General features: G+C 55.8%; 1 long non-coding RNA gene across 2 annotated transcripts; it reads right to left on the bottom strand.

Moving 5' to 3' along the window:
• Positions 1 to 377: 377 nt before the first annotated feature.
• On the bottom strand, positions 378 to 19,051 carry LOC123275630 (uncharacterized). 2 transcript variants are annotated; one of them, XR_006512329.2, is made up of 4 exons: positions 18,914 to 19,051; positions 5,872 to 5,970; positions 1,342 to 1,435; positions 378 to 1,225 (listed from the first exon to the last, which is right to left on the bottom strand). It is a non-coding gene; the product is annotated as an uncharacterized lncRNA (long non-coding RNA). The 2 variants fall into 2 exon arrangements; XR_011493694.1 differs by lacking the exon at positions 5,872 to 5,970 and having other exon boundaries at positions 18,914 to 19,045.
• Positions 19,052 to 20,518: the final 1,467 nt, after the last annotated feature.

Genomic DNA, 20,518 nt, shown 5'->3' with positions numbered 1-20,518 from the left:
ACAGTGGAATCTACAGGGGAAAAACAAATGACATCGGTCCAGGGGGTGAAAACATGAGGACAGTGGCAGCAGCTCACCTTGATAGTCCCTCCCAGCAACAAGGTTCTTGGGCACCAGGGTCCCAGGCACTCCCTTCTCAAGCAGCCCCAGAGGCCCCTTAAGGAACACCCAAACACCATTCCTCCATTCCACCAAGCTCCATTCCTCCAGCTACATAACTGCCCCTTCTTGTGTTCCCTGTGCAAACCACAGGATCCAGCAGCCATGTGACCTTGGACAAGTCCTTCTACCTCTCTGAGCCTCAGTTTCCTCAACTGTAAAATGGGACTGACGTCTAGTCACAAAAATCGAAACATGCCCACATGGAGACTTGTACGTGAATGTTGAAAGTAGCTTTATTTGTGACAGCCAAACATCTGGAAACAGCCCAAATGTCCATCATCTGATAAACGGATAAACAAGCCGTGGTACATCCATGTAATGGAACACTGCTCAGCAACAGAAGGGAACAACCTGCTGATGCATGCAATGACATGGATGAATCGCAAAAAGGATGCCAGACGCAAAGCAGTTCACACTATGTGATAATATTTATAGGAAATTCTAGAAAAGGCAAAATGAATTCTAGAATTCTAGAACAAAGGCAGGTTAGTGGCTGTCTGGGGCTGGGGGAACTGACCATAAAGGGGAATGAGGGGACCTGAAATGTTCTACATCTCGATTGTGGTTGTAGTTACAAGGGTGTGCACATTTGACAAAACTTATTAGTTGGACACTTAAAATGGGTGGATTTTTATGGCACGTAAAGTATACTTGATTTTTTAAAATGAGACCAAAGAAACATTGCCTTTATTAAGACTTTTCCTATGACAGAAATCCAACTCTGGATAGTTTTCGGAAAAAAAGAAACACATTGGCTCATATAATCAGGTTAGTCCAAGGGGTGCATCTAGCTTCAGGCATGGCTGGATCCAGGGGCTTGCTGATGTCTGGACAACATATTCTCTCCATGTCTCAGCTCTCTTTCCTCTTTGCTGGCTTCGTCCTCAAGTGGAAAACTGGATGGCCACCAGCAGTTGCAAGCTTATATCCTATCAACCTGGCAACTCCCACAAAATGCGAATGCCTCTTTCTCCATAATTGTTGCAAAGTCCCAAGGGGGAATCTTAGTGTCCAGCATAGGCTGCATGCCTGCTTCTATAGTGGGGCTGGAGGGGGTGGTCCCCTGAAGGAAAAGAAAGGCATTATCAGAAGGGCCACAGAAGCTGGGCAGGGAAAGCTGACAGATGGCCATCACATCTTTCCCCATAGCCAAGAAGTGATATTGTCACCTGTTCCTACCTCCAGACGCCTCCACAGTGGCCAGGCCATCAGGGACGGGCCCCACACTCGTTCAAGGTCCAAGGCTGCTTTTCTGCGGTGTCACAGGCTTTGCCTGTTAGATACAAGAGTCAAAACAGAAAGCAAGTGCTAATCTCTTCCCCACCAGCCAAGCCAAACAGAAAGCCCTGCCTGTGCCGAGCTGTCTGGACCCCAAGGAGGCTGGCGGGGGAGGGAGGAGCTCCGAGCAGCTCCTCTGGCCCGGGCCCAGAGGGAACGCCTCGGAGCTGACAGTGTCCAGACTTGCAGGATGAACCTTGAGGAGGGGAAGGATGCCTCTGTGGGCTCCTGGCCTCAGCAGGCCAGACCAGACCACAGAGGAATGCAGCTTCTCAGTCCAGAATGACCATCCCAACAGGGTCCGGCCAGGGCGGGAGGGCCTGAGAGGAGACTGAAGGAAAGGTTGTCTTTGTAGGATCAAAGATGGAAGGCACCGCTGGGACTGAAACCTCGCTTCCTGAACTGCACGGTGCAACTAGCATTAACTGAGCATCTTCTCCCACCATACACCACCCAGAGTTCTCCGTGTCCTCCTGGAAGGGGAGGGAAAGGGAGTGACAATTTCATATCTATATTCAGAATAAGCCTAGAAAGTAGGCACATTGCTATAGCGCACTATTATGCCCAAGAAACAAACAGGGCAACAGGCTCACGGTGGGGGGGGGGGGGGGGGTTGCTTTACCCAAGGCCCCCAGCTAAGTGACTGTCCTTGATCAGATGCCTGGGCAAAGACTTGTTGCCACCCCCCTGCTCCTTGCAGATTCCAGCTCAAGGCTCTCGCCTCAGCCCCATAGCCCTGGCTTACCTGGGTCAGAAATAACTCAGCTTAACTAGCAGCCTAGAGCAATCTCCCAGCCCAGCTCCCCAGGGAATGCCTGAGCCGAGGCCCACTGCCCCATTTCCCACCAAGGTGCCGGCTGAGTCTGCCGGCCCAGCCACCCTGCTTTCTGGGAAACAGGTGAGCAGGACGTCGTCGCGCAGTGTGTACTCGGCTGCAGAGCTGGGTGGGGAGCAGGTTGAGAGCCAGACTGAGGGAGGAGGGAGCTGAGGCCCAGCAAGGGAAGGCGTGGCCGAGGCTCAGGCCCCCTCTGCCAAAGGGAGCCTGTGGGCCTGGCCCAGAGCCACGGGGCTCCAGCAAAGTGGCGTTCTCTGCTCCCAGCTCCCATCATGACCAAGGCAGGCTGCCCTCCAGTTCCGCAGACGAGCCCAGAAACAGCCGACTGCTCCCTGGAGCTGACAACGTGCCTGCCCGTTAGTTCCCTGCACTGGCAGCCTGCCCGGTGGCCCTCGGGCCAGGCTCCTGGCGTCAAGCTCTGTAGCAAAGAGGGAAGGGCAGGGACAGCCTTCTGGAGACCCAGGCACCCCTAGGAGGGGTCCTGACCTTGTAGGCACTGGTCCTGGGCATGGCCAGATGAGTAAGCCCCAGGCAGGGGTGTGCTCCTTCCTGGACACCTCTGCCACCCACCAACTGTGTGACCTGGGCCACGCCTCTTGCATGTTCTGAAAATGGGGCTGGAGACTGCCCTGCCCAGAGCTGGGATCCATGGCAGCACAGCAGGCTGAGCGGGAGCAAGCTGGGGGGCGAGGGGGGCCAGCTGTACAACTCAGTATCGAGGAGACTAAGGGATGATAACCCAGCCTCCTGGAGGAGCGGACACCCCCTCCATGAGACAGCAGTATGCGCCCACCTCAGGACACTGCAATGACCAAATGCTTAAGTATTAGTAAGTACTGTGATACGCTTGTTCTATCTCTATATGCTAATTATAAATAGCAATCATCACTGAAGGAGCACTGGGCTAGGAGTCAGAAGCTGCAGATCTAAACCCCAGCTCCATACATCCTCGCTGTGCGTCCTCTGGTAAGTCTCCTGACCTACCTAGCCCCGGTCCTCCGTCTGTAAAACAAGGACTGAAGGATGACTGAGCAGAAGAGAAAATAAGGGAAGTGAAAGTCTGCCAGCTGCCAGTGGTCACATCTCCTCGATGAGGCTCTGAAGGCAGAGCTGGAGGAAATCTCGTCCTTCTCTAACGTGGGGGCATGGAGCCGGATCGTTCTCTGGCTGCTTAATTAGTCAGCCGAGGAACATGAGAAAAACAAAAACAAAGATACCAGTCCCTGGGCGCCCCCCAACCCCCAGCAATTCAGACTCAACTGGTCTTGGGTGGGGCCCAGGCACTGACTTCTTTTTAATGCTCTCCAAGTGACTCTTACATGTGACGGGGGTCGAGAAGCAGCACAGCAGCCCACTTAGAAACCAATCAACCAGGATAGAGGCCACATGGCTAGCATCCTCCTGACAACTTCATCATCTTGGTTGAGAGAGACCCAGGGCTGCTCCAACACCCCGCGAGGTCGCTGAGCTTGCTGGCTGGAGGCGAGTGGCTGTGGTCCGCGGCACATCCCACTTGGCAAAAAGAAAACAGACTTTCTGGCTCCCGAGGGCACAGGGCCATTGCTCAAATGGGTTTTGAGCCTCGCCCCTTTTAAAAGCCCCAATCCTGCTAACTGGGTGGGGGTGTACATGCATAGGGAAAATGCTGGAAGGATCTCTTTCATTAGCAGACATTATCTCTAGGTACCAGCATTTAGAAGCCTTTTCATCCTTTTGTATTTTTGAAATGCTCTAGAGTGGAAGACAATTCTTTTATAATTGGGGAAAAAAGAGTAATCAGTCTTATTTTTGATGTATTGCCTTCTTGAAAAGATTGCTGTACTTTCTTCTGCAAATGTTTTGGGGTAAAGAATGAGGCACACGCTCAGGAACAAGGAGGTTTGGGGGGCCGGAAGGGGAGGGCAAAGGGACCCCAGCGGGGACGGATGATTTGAAGTCAGCAAATACTTAGCTGATGAAGGATGATGGAACGTGTTGCATTGCTCTGTGTCCATTGCAGATTGTGAGAGTCTCATTTCATGAGAGCTCCACCCTGCAAGAAGGGTCACCATTACCCCCTCTCTCCCCTCGGAGGGAGGAGCTGTCCCTTCCCCTGGGAGGAATGCTGAGGCTTCTGAGCAAACCCAGCCCCTTCAACACTGTCTCTGGGACAGCTGGTGTGGAGGCACAGCTGGCACAGCAGGGTGGTCAGGGTCCTGCCAATGCCACACGCAGTGGCCGTCTTCTGGAGCGATGAGAGCTTACGAGTCGGCACCTGGGAACCTTAGAGATATCTTGAGGATGAATTTCCCCTGCTGCCCCGTGAGGTGGATGGAACCCAGGGTGGGCAGGGGGAGCAGGCCGTCTTGCCTGCCACCTGTTCACCTCCCCCATCTGTCCGTCCACAGGGAGGCCACCTGCCCAGCCTCAGTAAAGAGGAAGACTGTTGCTGTGGGATTTGCTGATGCTCTTGTGGATTGGGGGGAAAGGGGGGGGCATGTCACAGACTGGTACTTCTGCTTCTTGACAATCCCCCAGAAACCCCAAATTCCCCCAAGATAAGCCCTTGGCTCAGCTAAAATATGTGTGGGGTGGGGCTGGAAAAGGTAGGGGCACCTGCTGAGCATGGAGGCGCCCCAGAAGGTGAAATAGGGGTAGAGAAAGCAAGCTCCAGGGTCACAGCAGGGGGAAGACCTTGAATCCACTGTATTTGCAAAATGGCCAGCTTACTGGGTCTCAGAGAGTGGACTGATGCGCCTTCTATTTTCAAACACTGTGCAAGTTTCTGCCCAGGTGCGCCTAAACCGTTCCAGCTCCTCAGGAAAGATGGGGTGCCCTGGCCAGCCCAGCACTGCTGCCCTTGCCTTAACTGGCCCTGAGGCCACCCTGCACCTGCACTTCCGGACCTTCACCGTACACAAACCAAGGAGACCCTGCATTCTCCTGGGCTCTGTTCCGCACAGGAACATCTCGATGCCCAGCCCTCATCAATCCTCCACCAAAAAAGAAATTACAAAAATATATGCAAATCGATGCAATGGCCCAATGAAATTGTTTTCATCAACAGCAAGTCCCCAGTGACTCTCACTTCAGGAGGATGGGGGAAGACATCCCAATGGGACCCCGGGAAGCACTTCCCGTCCCAGAGCGGCCAGGTGGGTGCGGGGCGGGTTGGCGGCCGCTGCCCGATGCGCACTGCAAGAACAATAAGGATTTTTAGGGGCATTATGACTGAGTCAGAAAACACAGCTGCCCCTGAAAGTCCCTCATTTTTCTTGCTGTCCTTGGGCACTCTCCAGGTGAGTACGCAGTCGCCCGGCTGGCTCAGGTGAGCCGAGGTGGAGATGGTGTCCCCAGACCTGACACTGGCCCACTCCCCACAGTCCATGGAAAGCTCTGTGGTGGGTGGGGTGGCTGCAGGGTCTCCACAGTGGCCAGCTTTGCTGCCCCCAAGGCACGCCCAGGAATGACCAGCCTTTGCTCCGCCCAGAGCCACTTGGCACATGAGCCTTCTGCCTACAGGAAGCCGTGGCCTAGAAGGTGGACGAATGGATGCAGGGAGACCTGGGAGAAGGGGCAGCTGGCCCTTGTCTTCATGTGGGGCGGCATGGACCCACCTTGCAGGGACTGAGTTCCCGAGAGGCCAAGTGATAGTCACAGGCCTGACGTGATGCATGAGTGGAAGAGAGCAGCTCCACACTCCTCAGAGGCCAGACCTGGTTCAGGTGGAGAGGAGAAAACGTCAAGGTGTGTGTGTATGTGTCTGCCCAAGACCAACGGGGCCAGAAAACCCAGGGGAGGAGCTGCTCAACTCTGGAAGAACAGCTGAAAGTCACACGATTCCAAGAGGCACTGGACCTGAGCTCTGGTCTGCCTCCCTCCAGCAGTCGCGGCCTCAGTTACCCGCTCTGTAAAAATGGACCCAGGAGCTCAGCTCCCGCCAGCACTCTCCCACTTCCAAAGCAAAGGAAAAGGGGGGAAATTCCAGGCTTTCAGCTCTGACATATAAGCCCAAGGGACTGTTCCCGAAAAGCTTAAGGTCATAGATTCTGTCCCGGGTGGGAAACAGGAGGCTGCAGCCTGAGACCCGGCTCGCCCTGAGGGAGCTGCTGCTCGCCGGCTCAGGCCAGTCCCCCTGCTCTACCACGTCCACCCCACCTTCATCAGCGTGAGCCTGGGAGAAGGCAACACTGCCTGGGCCTGAGGAGGAAGGCGGGTCCCCACCCACCCCCCAGAAAAAGCCTAAGATGGGTAAAGACAAGCGCAGACTTCTGGTTTGTCCCAGATGGTTTTCGGGTTCAAATCAACGAGCTCATAGACTTTGCTGGGAAGCACAGCCTGGAAGAAACTGCGGGGAGGGTAAGGAGGATGGTCAGAAAGTGGTCAATGAGAAAGGGCCCAGTGGCGCAGCGGTTAAATTTGCAAGTTCCGCTTCGGTGGCCCAGGGTTCACTGGTTTGGATCTCGGGTGCAGACATGGCACCGCTTGGCAAGCCATGCTGTGGCAGGCGTCCCACATATAAAGTAGAGGAAAATGGGCACGGATGTTAGCTCAGGGCCAGTCTTCCTCAGCAAGAAGAGGAGGATTAGTGGCAGATGTTAGTTCAGGGCTAATCTTCCTCAAAAAAAAAAAAAAAAGACGACAAAAGGGACAGTGATGGACTTTTTTTCTTATAGGAGGATGAAAAGGGCCTCCAGAATCAGAGGCAGTTTAAGTCCTCCTTAATGGGAAGATCCTTCTGCCCCCAGGACTGGGCGTGGCCCAGAGCAGCAGAGGCTCAACTCCCAGCATCAGGATCCCCGTCAAGAAGGCCCCAGCAAGACACTCACCACAGACCCCAGGGCCTTTCTGACTCCCCCGAACCCCAGGACACCAGTGGGATGGAATGCCACCCATCGGTGGTAACTCATCCCCTGAAGCCAGGCCATTCCACCCAGGGCCCCAGCTTGGCTGGAATCTGCCCAGCTGGCCGCCAGGAGCCTGTCCCAGCCAGCCCAGCACTGCGCCCACTCCTCGAGGTCCTGCTGTGTGCGCAGGAGGCGCAGCCTCTCAGAACACGGGTGGTCCCTCTGCATCCCACATCCCATAGCAGCCAGACAGACCTGGCACCACTCGGCTCACTCGCCATGTGACTGTGTCTAAGTCACTTTGGTTCTCTGTGCTGCGGCCTTCACATCTGTAAATGGGAGTCACAAGCCCACTCTGCAGGGTGGTGGGAGGACTGAAGGAAAGACAGCACCCGAAGTGCTCAGCCAGAGGCTCTGAACAGAAGTGTACTCCTCTCTCCAAGAAGCTTCCCTCCGGCCCTCGGACCCCAAGGGCAGGCACTCCTGGGACTCTCCAAGGACTCGGGCCCTGGGGAATGCTCCCCTCTCAGAAGAGCACCTGGGACAGGTACCGGAGCACCTTCCCCACACCCCAGGGTCCTGCCTTGGTCACACTCGGAGGAAGCGTGCCTGGAGCCCCCACTGCCCGGCTGCAGCCCCAGCCCTCTCAAAACTGTTATGGCAACCGTCACCTCGCCCAGAGCTTTCTGGCCCAACCAAGATCACGGCCATATACTCCACCAGCAAAACCCAAGCTGTCCCCACATGCTAGGATGGCAGCTGTCTGAACCATTCAACAACACGACCGCATTGGCAGCCCTGGCTGTGCACAGCCTGTGCGTGAGCGGGTGCCGGTGCCTGGGGAGCCCTGGGCAAGCTACTCAACCCCTGAGGCTTCTGTCTGCTCCTCAGGGGACCAGTGGGGCTGTGGGGAGCGGTAAATGAGTTTATGCCTGCTGAAGCTTAGAACCGTGCCAGGCACAAAGCATCCGTCAGGGCTAGCTATCAGGACTGTCCCCTCTGTTCTTCAAGACTCAGTTGACCTCTTCCAGGTGAACTTTCCTGACCCCAGCCCCTCCCTGGGTTACAGCCCCTTCTTTCTCCCTGCTCCCCCGACCCCACACTCATCACACTGCTTTACCTACTGGCCCTCTGGCAGCACGGTCCCGGGACCACCTGTGTCACACTCACATGCACTTATTAACAGTGCTGACCGAGGGTCCCTGGAGTCTGCATTGTAAACAGACTCCTCGAGTGGTTCTCAGGGACACCCAAGTTTGAGAACCACCGCTCTGGGGCATCTTACTACCAGAGTACAGGCCGTCTCGAGCCCAGGTGTTCAATAATGAGTTCTGGGGAGCTGCCCCAGGCAGGGGCCAGAGGATCCCCTACCCCCAGGCAGTGCCAGGTGTGTGAAGGTGACCCACCTGGGGCTTGGCTCTGAGAGCAGAGCTGACCCATCACCAAACACCAGCCCCCAGTCCAGGTCCACAGGCCTTCCCTGAGCCCTCGCTCTGTGCCTGGCGTGTGCGGAACACACGCTGATGACCGAGGGGCTGCCCCTTCTGCTGGTGGCAGAAAAGCCATCAGGGCTTGCAAGGGAGCTGCAGTGAGGCAGCTCCACTCTGTGAACACAGACTCCCTAAAATAGCCAGCAATCCACAAAACCAGGATGAAGGAAAAGAAAGGCCAACCAGAGATATCAGCCCTTGTTTGGAATTTGCTTGAGAGAGAGAAATATGTGCCAGTCCCACCCTGACTAGGGTAGGAGGTGGTCAGGCGAGGGCAGCAGTCCCAGAATGTCTTGGGGGAATCCTTGCTACAGAGAAGCTGCTGGGCCCAGACAGGGATGCTGGGGCCTGGGGCAGGGGCTGGCTAAGAGGGTCTGTCTGGGGCCAGAGAGGCCAGGCCTGCTTTGAGTCAGGGGCCAAGCTTCCCTGGCAGAGAGAGCCAGGTGTGGCCAGATGGAGGGACGCTGGCGCCTGGGGCACTCAGCTTAGGGGGGTGGGCTCTGCAGGGTCCTGCCCTCCGTCCAGCCACCCACCCAGTCTGCCCCAGGCCAGCCCACCATGGAGGTGGGAGCCAGACGGCTAGGCTGGATTTGAGCCCCTGCTGCGGTGGAAAGCCTTCTTGGACTTGCTGACCCCATCCACCCCTGCTGATTCTTCCGGGGCCGGGATGAGCAAAGCCAAGAGACCTGAAACTCATCCGTCAGAGTCCCTGGGCTTACACCAACTCCTCTCTCTGCCAGAAATTTTTTTCCTAAGAACACCTCGGCTCCTCAATGCTCACTCTCACCCCCTCGGTTCTCCCCACGCCCGGCAAACGCTCCAGCCCTGCCTGGCCTGAGGCTGATGGCCATCGTGCATTGGAGTTGGCTCAGCCGCCAAAAAACTCATCCGTGGGCAGGGGCCTGAGTGCCCCTTGGCAAGGCTGGACCGGAGCCCGAATGTGTCCGTCCACACAGATGCGTGTGCCTGCTAACAAGGCCAGTCCAGGGAGGGCAGTGCCTTCCTCTCATCCACATTTCCAAACCATCCAGAAGCCAAAACTAGGACTGGGTGCCGGCATTAGAGCCGCAGCTTTTCTCTCTTTTTAGCAGACTCTACGGAGGGAGGGAACCAAGATAAGGAGACAAGGCACACAGACAGTGGGGCTAACAGCCTGGGGAAGAGAGAGTCTACAGTTAAGGATGCATTCATCCTTCTCAAGGAGTCAAGCAAACTTTGGGCCCACAGGCCAAACCCGGCCCACAGCCTGTCTTTATAAAGTTTTATTAGAACACGGGCCTACTCTTCCACGTATGTATTATCTATGGCTACTTTTCTGCTACAACAGCAGGGCGGAAGGGCTGCAACTGAGACCCCATGGCCCTCAAAGCCTAAAATATTTACTATTGGGCCCTTCATAGACAAATTTGGCCAATCTCTGCTCCCAAGCAGTATACACTTGGCTCCTCACATGTGCTGGGCACGGAGCTTGGCACCGAGGATGCAACAGTGAGCAAAACCTGCTGAGCTGGTTCACGGCCTGGTGAGGGAAGGGCTCTGAGGGCCGTGGGGCCTGCCGTTTGGGCATCTGGCCCACCGGGCAGCTGGACCCTCATTCAGCCCATAGGCTCCTCCTATAGCTGAAGGACAACCAGGCCCTGGAAAGCTGGGACTCTGCCCCCGTCTCAGGGCACAGAACTGCTGTCATTTTCATTAAGCTGATGCTCCTACTCCAGGGCTGCCGTCTCTCACCCCAAACCTTCGGGCCATGTGTGTTCCAGCATTTTTCAGGTTTTAGAAAGGTACTGTGGTGCGTACACCACATATTACGCAACATCCCAGCAGGGCAGCGCCCGTAATCAAACACATTAATATCTCTGCAGTGAAACCCATGAATATTCACACTCTCCAAGACAAATATAGACTATCACAGTCTCAAGTCACTTTGGGTCAATTTGTTTTCCCACGAAATTAGTTGCAAAAACAACTTTTGGTTTCCCGAGTTTTTTGGAGTTCAGAATTTCAGATAAAGGATCGTGGGCCTGTACCAATACCAGCTACAACGTGCAAAAGCTGGGTCCCGACTTTATTCGCGGGTCTTGGCTGGACATTCCCATCCCTGCAGACCGCCCCTGGGGCTGCCTGGCACAGAGAAAGCACACACACAAGGCACGCAGAAAATACGAACCAAGTGAACTCATGTCACCGTTTCTTTTTGCTCGAAAGAACAGCGACTAACATACTGGTGAAAAATGTAGAAAAGTAGTATTTAAACCCAACCTTCGTCTGCCTGCTCCACTGCCAGGAGCAGAAGGAAGCCAACGTAAATGAATAATTTTCCAACCCCATTTACTCGGGACAAGGAAAATAAACTGTTTTCTGGTCACTTTGCTGCCTGAGGGGCAGACACATTAGGTGTTTGGGGGCGAGCAGGTGAGTGGCAGTCGCTGAAACGGAAAACCCAGGATCTTTTTTCCCTTGTGTACTTCCTCAGAGCCTGTCTGGGGCCAAAGTTTCATTTGGAAACCTAAAAGAATTTCTCTCATTGCAAATTCCTAACAGCTAATTAGAAAAATGTACTAATTGGACAATCTGGTTTCAGATGTTCTAATTATACGCCTCAGGATGGGAAACAGCAAAAGAAAAATTTGTGTCTTTATGATAAGTTGTATATAACTTAACAGCACTTCTTCCCCAAAACTATAAAATATCCAGAAAGTATAAAGTTAAAGAAAAAATCACCTCGAACCCTGGGATAGTAGGGACACTGAAAGAATATTTTAACACAGTTTATCTATAAACGGATGAGCCATCTCCTATAAAATGTATTAAAGGGTGATCTCCCTGAAAAGATATTTCAGCCATCATTTCCATCAGATGCCCTGGAATTAAGTGGATTTTCCCCCTTTTTAATGCAACATGGTTTGAGCCTTCTGAAATGTCATACCGTCTATTTCTTAATAGAGCAAGTGCTCCTACTCCCATAAATTTCCTCATCGCCTGAGATTTCTAAACCCCATATTGGGAAAGAGGTTCCGGATACCACTGGTGATCTCTCTCTACCTAAACACGGGGCAGATTTCTAGGACTTTACTCTGAGATTGGGAAATGGTTTTTAGCTGAAATGGTCCAGGGGTCAGAAGGTGAGAGCAGACGGCTGCGTGGGGAGGGGCCAGGGGCATCCAGCTCCCAGACAAGGGCCTGCAAGGCTGTCCACTGAACGTGGGCGGGGGCCAGGCAAACCCTCCGTGACCTCCAGGACTAACTATATTTAGTCAGGGCTGACTGCCCCAACAGGGAGGGGCCTGGGGGAGGCGAGCAATGCCACCTGTGGACGCCGGGGCCTGCAGCCCTGCCACGGCCACGGAGATGGGCTAGGACAGCACGACTCCTGGTAGAGAGGACACGGGCATCCTCTCTCGCGGTTCCTCCAGCCTCTGCAGGACACGTGCCACCCACCCGACAAATATCCTCTGCCCGACAAAGGAGGGACCACGCCACCGGGCAGGCAGGGCTGTGGAGACAGAAGAGAGGGATGGCACTGCCGCTGGCCAGACAAGTTAGTTTCACTTCCTGGTTTTTCTCCAGGGTTGCCTCTCTCCCTGATGGGAGCAAATGTACTTTAAAATGCCAAGAGAGAAAATCCTCACAACTGTTCCTTGTCATTTTCTCTTTTTTTTTTCCTGAGGACACTGTTTTCCTCTGAAGACCGGGTAACAGGCTTTGGTGAAAACCCCAACTGCGTAACTTCGGTCCCTGAGGCGGCTCAGCTCTAATATGATTACACATCTAAATGCAATAAATGGGGCAAAGCGGTATTATTTTTCTGGGAAAAACCAACATCATAAAAGGGTCTTTATTGAATCAAGGGCCCGTGAACTGTTCTCTTGCCTAATTATGGCTCCCAAGTGAACGAGGCTGGGTTTCCAGGCAGGAGTCCTCACAACTCCCCGGCCCAAGGGGCAATATTTGTCACGACTTGTTTAATCACAACAAAATCCACCAAAAGGATGAATAGGAAACGGAGAAGCGGAGGTAGGTGGGTCACAGCCCCCTCCCCTACTCAGGCTCTGGAAACAGGGGGCGCTGGTTCTGGGGTCTACTTCTATTTTAAGGAGTGGCCTCCCTGCTCCATCCCCACCCCTTACATCCAAGTCAGGATCCCGGACCCTGCCCTCCTCCACTGTCAATGCCTAAGTGGTTTTCCAGCATCCCGGCACTGCCCACCTCCATCCCCATCTATACAGAAAAGGCCTACTGTCGAAATGTGATCTTTTGCCAGATGGTAGAACGTTCAGCGACTTGGCCAAGGTTAGCGTGCACCCAGCCCTGAGCAACAATGACAGCTGGCTATCACCAGACAGGGGAGGAGAGGGAGAGAGACTCGCACGAACCAGCTGGGAACAAGTGGTCAGGTTGACTCTTCTCAAATATACAGTGGTCTGGCCAGGCGAGTTGGAGACCAACATTTTGCTTATATGCAAGTCCTGGTTCCAAGTATCTGTTTAATCACCCTGAAAGTTTCAAGAGCAAAGACACATTTTTTTTTTCATGTTCTTAAGCTCACACAGCAAGATCCGTAGGAAGAGATTCAAGGCAACATTATCCCGACTCTCCCATTAACCTGTCCCCTCAGATAGGCTCGAGCACAGCACCGGCTTGAACTCACCCCGGGAGACACTTCTGCCCCCTCCCCTCCAGGCTGTACCAGGCAGGGCTCCCTGAGGAGGCAGGAACCACCCCCACACATACAGCAAGGACTTGCTTTTCGTCCAATGTTTTCTCCCCAGATAGCTTGCCAGGCTCAGGTCGTCCTTCCTTGAACTCACTGGGGTTTCTTCACTGGCCCCACAGGCCCTGGGATGAATTATGGTGTCACTTGAGAACAGCCACCATATCCTCCCCCCACCCCCAACCCCACGCGCCTCGCGTTTCCCAGAGGCATTCTCATTTGATCCTCATATGGTACTACGAAGTGGGCATGTGTTACCATAGATGGGGAAACTGAGTCTCAGGAAGGCATGTCACTGATGCAAGGTGACCCAGCCAGTCCATGGGAGAGCCTGGTTTCCCCGCAAAGCCAAGGCCCTTTCCCCAATGCCCGCCTTGAGCAGGAAAGCATTCTCTGTCTTCCACCCGACCGTCTCCTGGAAAGCTAGGTGCCATCAGCATCTAAGCGGCATTGTGATTTGTTTTCAGAAGGGTGAGGGGAGGGGGTCCACCTTACAATGGACGTGGAGAAAGAGACAGAATTAGAAGACCAGAATTGAAGCCTCCATCACCAAGAAGGAGAAGCCGGCATTTCCCCTTGAACTCCACACACCCCAGGGCAGAAATCCAGTGAGAGGAAGCGAGTTTCATGAGAATGAACCACAAAGTCTTCACAGACTGACCCAAATTTCCCAGCTGCACATCTCCAAATCCTTGCCCTACCCCTCCCCACCAGAGCCCCAGCTTCCAACCTTGTGCCCTCCTCTGCACCTCCCGGCTCAGAATCTTAGAAGAATGTTAAGGCTACAAGAGGTGTAGACGGTATTCAGCGCAACCCCCAGCTTGACAGAGAAAGGGGCTCTCGGGCCCAGAGTAGCAGAGCTGAGATTAAAATCAGGCAATGGTTCTTTCCACATAGCACCTCCCTCCCCAGTCCTCCTGGGCAGCAAACACAAGGGGTCTGGCTACAGGGCGATTTCAAAATTCCCCAGTCCCTGCCAAAGGGAGGAGGGAGGGAGGGAGCTGCGCAGTGGGTGAGAAGTCACCTGCTCTGTGTCCATCTGTAAGCCCTGCCCACTGCCCAGGGCCAGCCAGGACTACTAAAGGCCCTAAGGCACTGAAAAGATTATGGTCTATCTCCAGCTCCAGATTGAAACTTCAAAATAAAAATATCACCGAGCCATAAAAAAATATAAGGAAGTCCAACGAAATTCTGATTTTTATTTCTCTCGGTGATCACTCTGCAGCATTTATTGGAATAGCAAATTATTTCCTTCTGTCCTCCCCTTTCAATTCTGTACCCTGCTTGACTGGCCCCACTAGAGTGTGTTGAACTTGCCCACTAGGTCAACGAGCGAGCAAGCCAAGAGCAGTCGTGGCAATTCGCCTTTCCTGGGGACCTTTCATGAAATGTGCTGTGTTAGAATCGGAGTTTTGGGGCCTTGCAGGCTGGATGCATTGCAGAGCAGATGTGTGAGGTGGCCACATCTGCACATGCAGGGTTCCTTTAAGGACTCTGTGCTGGCTAATCCAGACCTGTCCACCTCCTGCTCCACAACTCCCTGGCTGCTGGCTCCCGACCTGGGAGGCCCTTCCGCACTGGAAGCCTGAGTAGCCTGCTTCTGCGGCACCAAAGGCAGCTGTGAAATCCCGCGGGAGACTTTCCTCAGCTGCAGAGGAGTCAGAAAAGAAGAAGGGGTTCCCAGATGTTACCCCCACCTTATGATGACAAGGCTGCTGTTCCCAGTGGGTGAAGTAACTTGCCCAAGGCCACACACTAGCAAGCAATAGAGACTGCCAGACCCACAAGCCAGAGGCCTCCATCACTGCACGCTTCTCAGCCAGTGCATCTACATGCGCAGATTCAGAGAAAGAGAGCTGAGCAGAGGACCAGCGGCCCAGGGTCTCCTGGTGTGCACCAGGCACTGTGCCTGTGCTTTTCACACAAGCCTCACCACGACAATACACGGTGAGTATCATGACCCTGGATCACAAGGGACACGGTGAGTATCATGACCCTCGATCACAAGGGAAGAAACGGGCACCGAGAAGTTACTTGTCAAAGGCCACCCAGCTGGCAAGTGGCCGTCAGGACTCCAACTCGATCGAGCACATCTGGACCCAAAGTCCACCTCCATGGCCCTCACACCAGGCTGCTTTGAGAAAAACCCTCCATGAACCCCAAACTGATCCCTTGCTTCTGAGACAGCACTTTGAGGGACTTGTCACAGATGAGAAGCGCTGTTCTTTTGTATACAAGAACTGAGACAGGCCAAATATTTACCATCCCGAGCAGAGCGGCAAACAGGCCTGGCAGCAGAGCCAGGTGTGAGGGCAGGCTGTCGCTATACAAAGTTAGGGACGGAATCCTGACGATCGCTGAGGGTTCAGACAGCTCCGCTTTGGGCAAAGGGGCGCTGAAGGAGACCAGGTGAAGCAGCTCAAAGGCCCCCCCACCCCCGGAACAGCTGCTAGCAAAACCCTGGAGGGGTTCCTGACTATCAGAATTTCCAGAGCTGCTAGGACTTGGGTGTGGAGATGAGAGGGTCAGCTTCTCCCAACACCTCCTCTGTCAATCCAGTCCTATTGGACAAAAATTGATCTCTTTCATAGGTTGGGATTTTATTTTTCTTAAAAAAAAAAAAAAAAAACCTACAAGCCCAAAGTTAATTATTCACCAGGTTGCAATTTACTTAAGAGTTGAGGGAATGCAAGTTTCCTCCCAGTAGGCAGGGCGAGGAGTCCAGCTGGATTTTTAGGAGTCTTCCGTGGGTCTCCCTGGGGGTCTGGCTAAAATCCTTCCCTCCCACCAGCTTTCCACCTTGCATTTAGCTGCTTCCTGAGGACGGCTCCAGGGCAAACAAGGCTGCCGGTTAAGCCACTTCCCCCCACGGAGGCGAACGCAAGGCCCGAGGTACCCAGCTTAGAGGGATGGACTGGGGGAGGGGGAGGAAGACGGCATCTGCTTCAGGAAACTGAGAATTCAAAAGGGACGGCAAAATCAAAAAGCTCTCAACTAAAACACAATTCCGAACTACAAAGATTGCTAAATCAAAGCACAAATTGGCTGCTGGAGGCCAGGCCAGCCCACTGCGTAGCTGATTCAATCACATTTTGCAAAGGAAAAATCCCAAGAAGGAAAAACCTAATCACTCACTTCCCCCAAAGAAATGAAGCGCCGAGCCATTTCCAAAAAATCGGTAAAACCCTGATCAGCCCCCGACAACAACGGGACACAGCCTCAGGGAAAACGGCCAGCCGCCTGGACCAGGCCAGGGGCGGCTGGGGCGCTGCCAGCCTCCTGATGCCTTATTCTCAGTGACTTATGTCCCTCGTCCAATGTGCCTGTCCCCTCCAGGGTGGGTGCGAAGCAGCCAATTCTGCCTGCTCTTCCGCATCTCCTTGCTCCAGCCTAGTTCTGCGGGTGTTTTATGACCACGTAATATTCTGGAGCTTTCCACCTCATTTACTTTAAGATACTGATCCCCAGGGCTGGGAGAAGCGTGGGTTCAAAGGGGAACTTTGTTTTCCCAACCTGATTCAGTTTCCCAACTTGATGCAATTCCGATTCCCTCGGAAGAGAGCCTTGTTTCTTAATTAGGGCAAGGCCTCCAGTGGAAGCTCCCACCAGTCTCCTCCTAGATGATTTTGCCTCAGAATGGAGATTTTGTCAAGATGCTTGCCCGTTTAGATATACGGCCAAAGAAACTCTTTCCTCCCATAATTCTGGCATCTGTGGCGTGTTCCACTGACTACAGCATGCAGGACAAAACTCAGGACTGAAAAAATGAGGACAACTACAGTGCAGGGCTGTGCCCACCCCTGGGCTCACAGGCCCTACCCGGCCTCAGTGACCCCACAGACCTCCACACACCTGGCTGCCCTCCGATCAGGCCCCCACAAGGCCATCAAAACAGGGACAAAGGCACTGTGGAATTCCTGCAAGGTCTACTCTACACTAGCCCAAAGAAGTAGGGGAAACCTGTGGAAAAACCTTCCAGAATGGCTCTTTGCACAACTTTGAGAGAGGTGGGCCAACCTAGTCGGGCTGGTTTCTCTCTCTCCCTCTTCCCTGTTTCGAAAAACCTCTCCTCTTTTCCAAAGCCAGGAAGAAGGGGCCCCAAGGTGCCTTATTTTGTCAACTTGCCCTTCACACCCTTCAGGTCACCTCACTGCGTGTTCCCAAATGTTTTTCCAAGGCCCCCACTGCTGGGACAGCCAAAACACAATAGAAACAAACAAAAACAAACGAAAAGTTCCAACAGCAGGCAAACCCGAGGTTTCAGGGGTTGGTGGGGTTTTTCTCCTGGGGGGATAGAAGCAAAGCTATTGGGAGAGAGTTTAAGGAGACCGGAATCTCAGCAGAAAACTTGAAGAGGACTCCGAGCGGCCAGCATTATGTTGCATATGTCAGGGAACAAAAGGCCAGCCATTCACAACACATCCACCAAAACCCATCTTTAAAGAAATGGGGGGAAGGAGAAAAAGGGGCTTCCCACTCCCCGGCGGCTAGACCTCCACATCCCGTCCCATCTCCCCAGGGGCAGCTCTAGAAGTCGGCCGGGTCCTCCCCACCCCCAAGCTCAAGGTTGCCGCCCTGGAAAGCACAGCAGGGCAGGCCCCGGTAGGCGAATGCGCCGGCCCGTTGGGGAGGGAGGCCGTCTCCCCGCTCACTCCAGGTCTGCCCTGTGGGGATGCGGGAGGACACGGACCGCATACAGGGACCGACTCCGATTTCCGAGCGCGTCCCCATTGCTCCCGCGAAGCACGGGGATCCCTTGGAGCGCCGCACAGAGCCCGCGACGAGCGCGCCTTGCCACCCCCGCTCCGGTGTGGCCCCGGGAGGCGGCGGCAGGGCCGGGGTGCAGACCCCGCGTGGGCGCCGAGGGCGCGCGGGCCCGGGAGGAAGTCGGCCCGGCCCGAGGAGCGCAGAGGAGCCGCCGGTCCCGGGGGCCGAAGACTGGGACTTTGTAGGCCAGTTGAACTGACACCCTCATCTCGCCCGCAAAGACCCAGCCCTCAGCTCCCGCGCGTCTCGGAGTTTGGGGTGCGGGCGCGCCCCCGACGGGCTTCCGCGGGCCGGGTCGGGCCGGCCGCTTCCCAGCGCGCTCTGCCCGCCGAGGCTCCGAGCCTCCCCAAAGAAGGCACCCGCAGGCCCTCGGCCCGCGCGCGCCGAAACCAGCCCTCGAAGGGTTACACGACGCTCGGCGTGCGCCACGGCTTCCAGGCCGCCCCCGGGCCGCCGCCGCGCAGGCCGCGGGACAGGGCCGGGGGCGGGGGTGCGGGCGCCCAGCCTGCCCCCGGGCGAGCGCAGGAGTCACCCGCCGAGAAACTTCCCCACGATCCCGCGCCGCCTCGTTACCTGCGCTCCGCTCCAGGGGCGCCGGGCCGGCCCGAGCCGCCTCCCGCCGCAGGCCGCGCCCGCCGCCGGGGGTCGAGGGAGTGGCTGCGGGCCGGCCCTGCGCCCCGACGTTCCGGCGCCCAGCGCGCGCCTGCCCGGGGCCGGGGCCTCATGCAACCTGCCCGGGTCCCGGGGGCCGCCGCCGCCCCCTCCCCAAAGAGAGCGAGCCCGGCGCGGCGAGGAGAGCAGCGCGGCAGCGAGACCCCTCGAAAGTCGGGGGAGTTCCACTCGCCTGCTCGCGCGGCCCGAGCTGGCTCCACGTGCTGGTGACACATCAGGAAGGCTGCGCGGCCCGCGGCTCCCGGCGGGCGGACGCGGCCAGCGCCCGCCGCACCGCCTCCCGGAGCCGAGCGGACGGCGCCCCGCCCCGCCCTCCGCCCGCCCGCCCCTCGGCGGCGCCGCCCCGGCCGCGGCGCCCGCTCCGGCCCCCGGCACCGGCGCGAAGACGCCCGCGCGCGGCGGGGCGGCCCGGGGCCCCGCTCCTCACTGCCCGAGCCGCCGCGGGAACGGGCCTGGCGCGGGCCGCCCGGCTCGACAGCCTCGAGCACCTTCCTCCCGGTCCCGCAGCCCTTCCCGCCCCCGAGCTCCAGTAATTTTCCCTTTTCCTCCTCTGACCGGTCCGAGCCGCTGCCAGCGCTTCCTCCCGCGAAGGCCGGCGCGGAGGGCCCCCTGCCGGCCGCTCTGCTCCTGGACTCTGTCCCCGCCCCGAGGGAGCGCTCCCGCGGCCGGCCTCAACCTCCCCACCTGGAACCTGGAGCCGGCCAGGCCCCTGTTGCGGGGCTTTGGAGGCAAACCAGCGAGATGCGAAATGGAAGGCGCCCAGCCTGGTACCCCGCAGCATGCTTTCTTCGGATGTTAATTTTGTGTTTTCCAGTTGCCTGCACACCTCTTCCTGGCGGTGCTTTCTGCAAAACCTGAGTTCCTGTAGGGGGACTGTGGGCAGGGAAGGAGGGTGGTACAGAGAAACTTCGAGGCCGAGGGGGAGCTTTCCCAAGATTAGGGAGGGGTCAGAGGTCGGTGGAATCCCCTTTGATGGGGACGTCCTGCCCCGCTCTCTCGCTCTCTCGGAGACGCCAGAACGTGGGGGAGTAACTGCGTGCCTTATCTGAGACCAGTCTGGAGCATCCATAGGCCTCTGCCAAGATCCCCATCCTCAAGATGGCCAGGACTCCAGGGACTATGAATAAGGGAGTGATGGGGAAGCCCAAATAACGACTCAGTTCCCCCACCTCTCTTCAGATGGAGCCTTGAAGTCAGATTTAAGAAAATAATGAGACATACCTGTCTGTGGCCTGACATAGAGATTGGCTTTGTTCCTGTCTTCTCTTTCCCAGCCTCACCATCCAAATCATGCCTTAAAACCTCACAGCGGTGGAGGTTGAGGGGTTTATCAGCTCGATTTGCTGCCCCTCCCACGGCCCCACATCAGGATTCTAGGGCAGGACAGACAGATGCGCAGGAGCAGGTGCTCCCAGGAGAGAGCAGCTCTTGGGGGGCTGGAGGGCAGATGGCAGCCAGGTGCCAGCAGAGGTGCCCAGTGCTAGGGCAGGGCAGGCCCCCGGCCCCAAGCCTTTGTAATCCCCATTTTGTGGGAGCCCAGGATTAGAAGGAAGAAAGAGGAAGATGCCCTGACATTGCTGGTGATGCTGCCGATGCTGGAGGGGGTCTGGGGTTCGCGGTCTACTTTCTCTTCCCCTTTTATTGCTCTCTCTAAATCTGACAAACCCTTTGGATCTCTGAGACTGGAGAAGCGGGTGTCCTGGGGGGATGAAAGGGCAGGGATGTAATGGGTTTACCCCAGCGCTGATTCCAGAGAAGCCCGCAGAAGATTAAGATT

Source organism: Equus asinus, chromosome 13, assembly GCF_041296235.1.
Source record: "Equus asinus isolate D_3611 breed Donkey chromosome 13, EquAss-T2T_v2, whole genome shotgun sequence".
Classification (NCBI taxonomy): domain Eukaryota; kingdom Metazoa; phylum Chordata; class Mammalia; order Perissodactyla; family Equidae; genus Equus; species Equus asinus.
The sequence above is the reverse complement of the archived record's forward strand: the minus strand, read 5'-3'. Positions and strand labels throughout refer to the sequence as shown.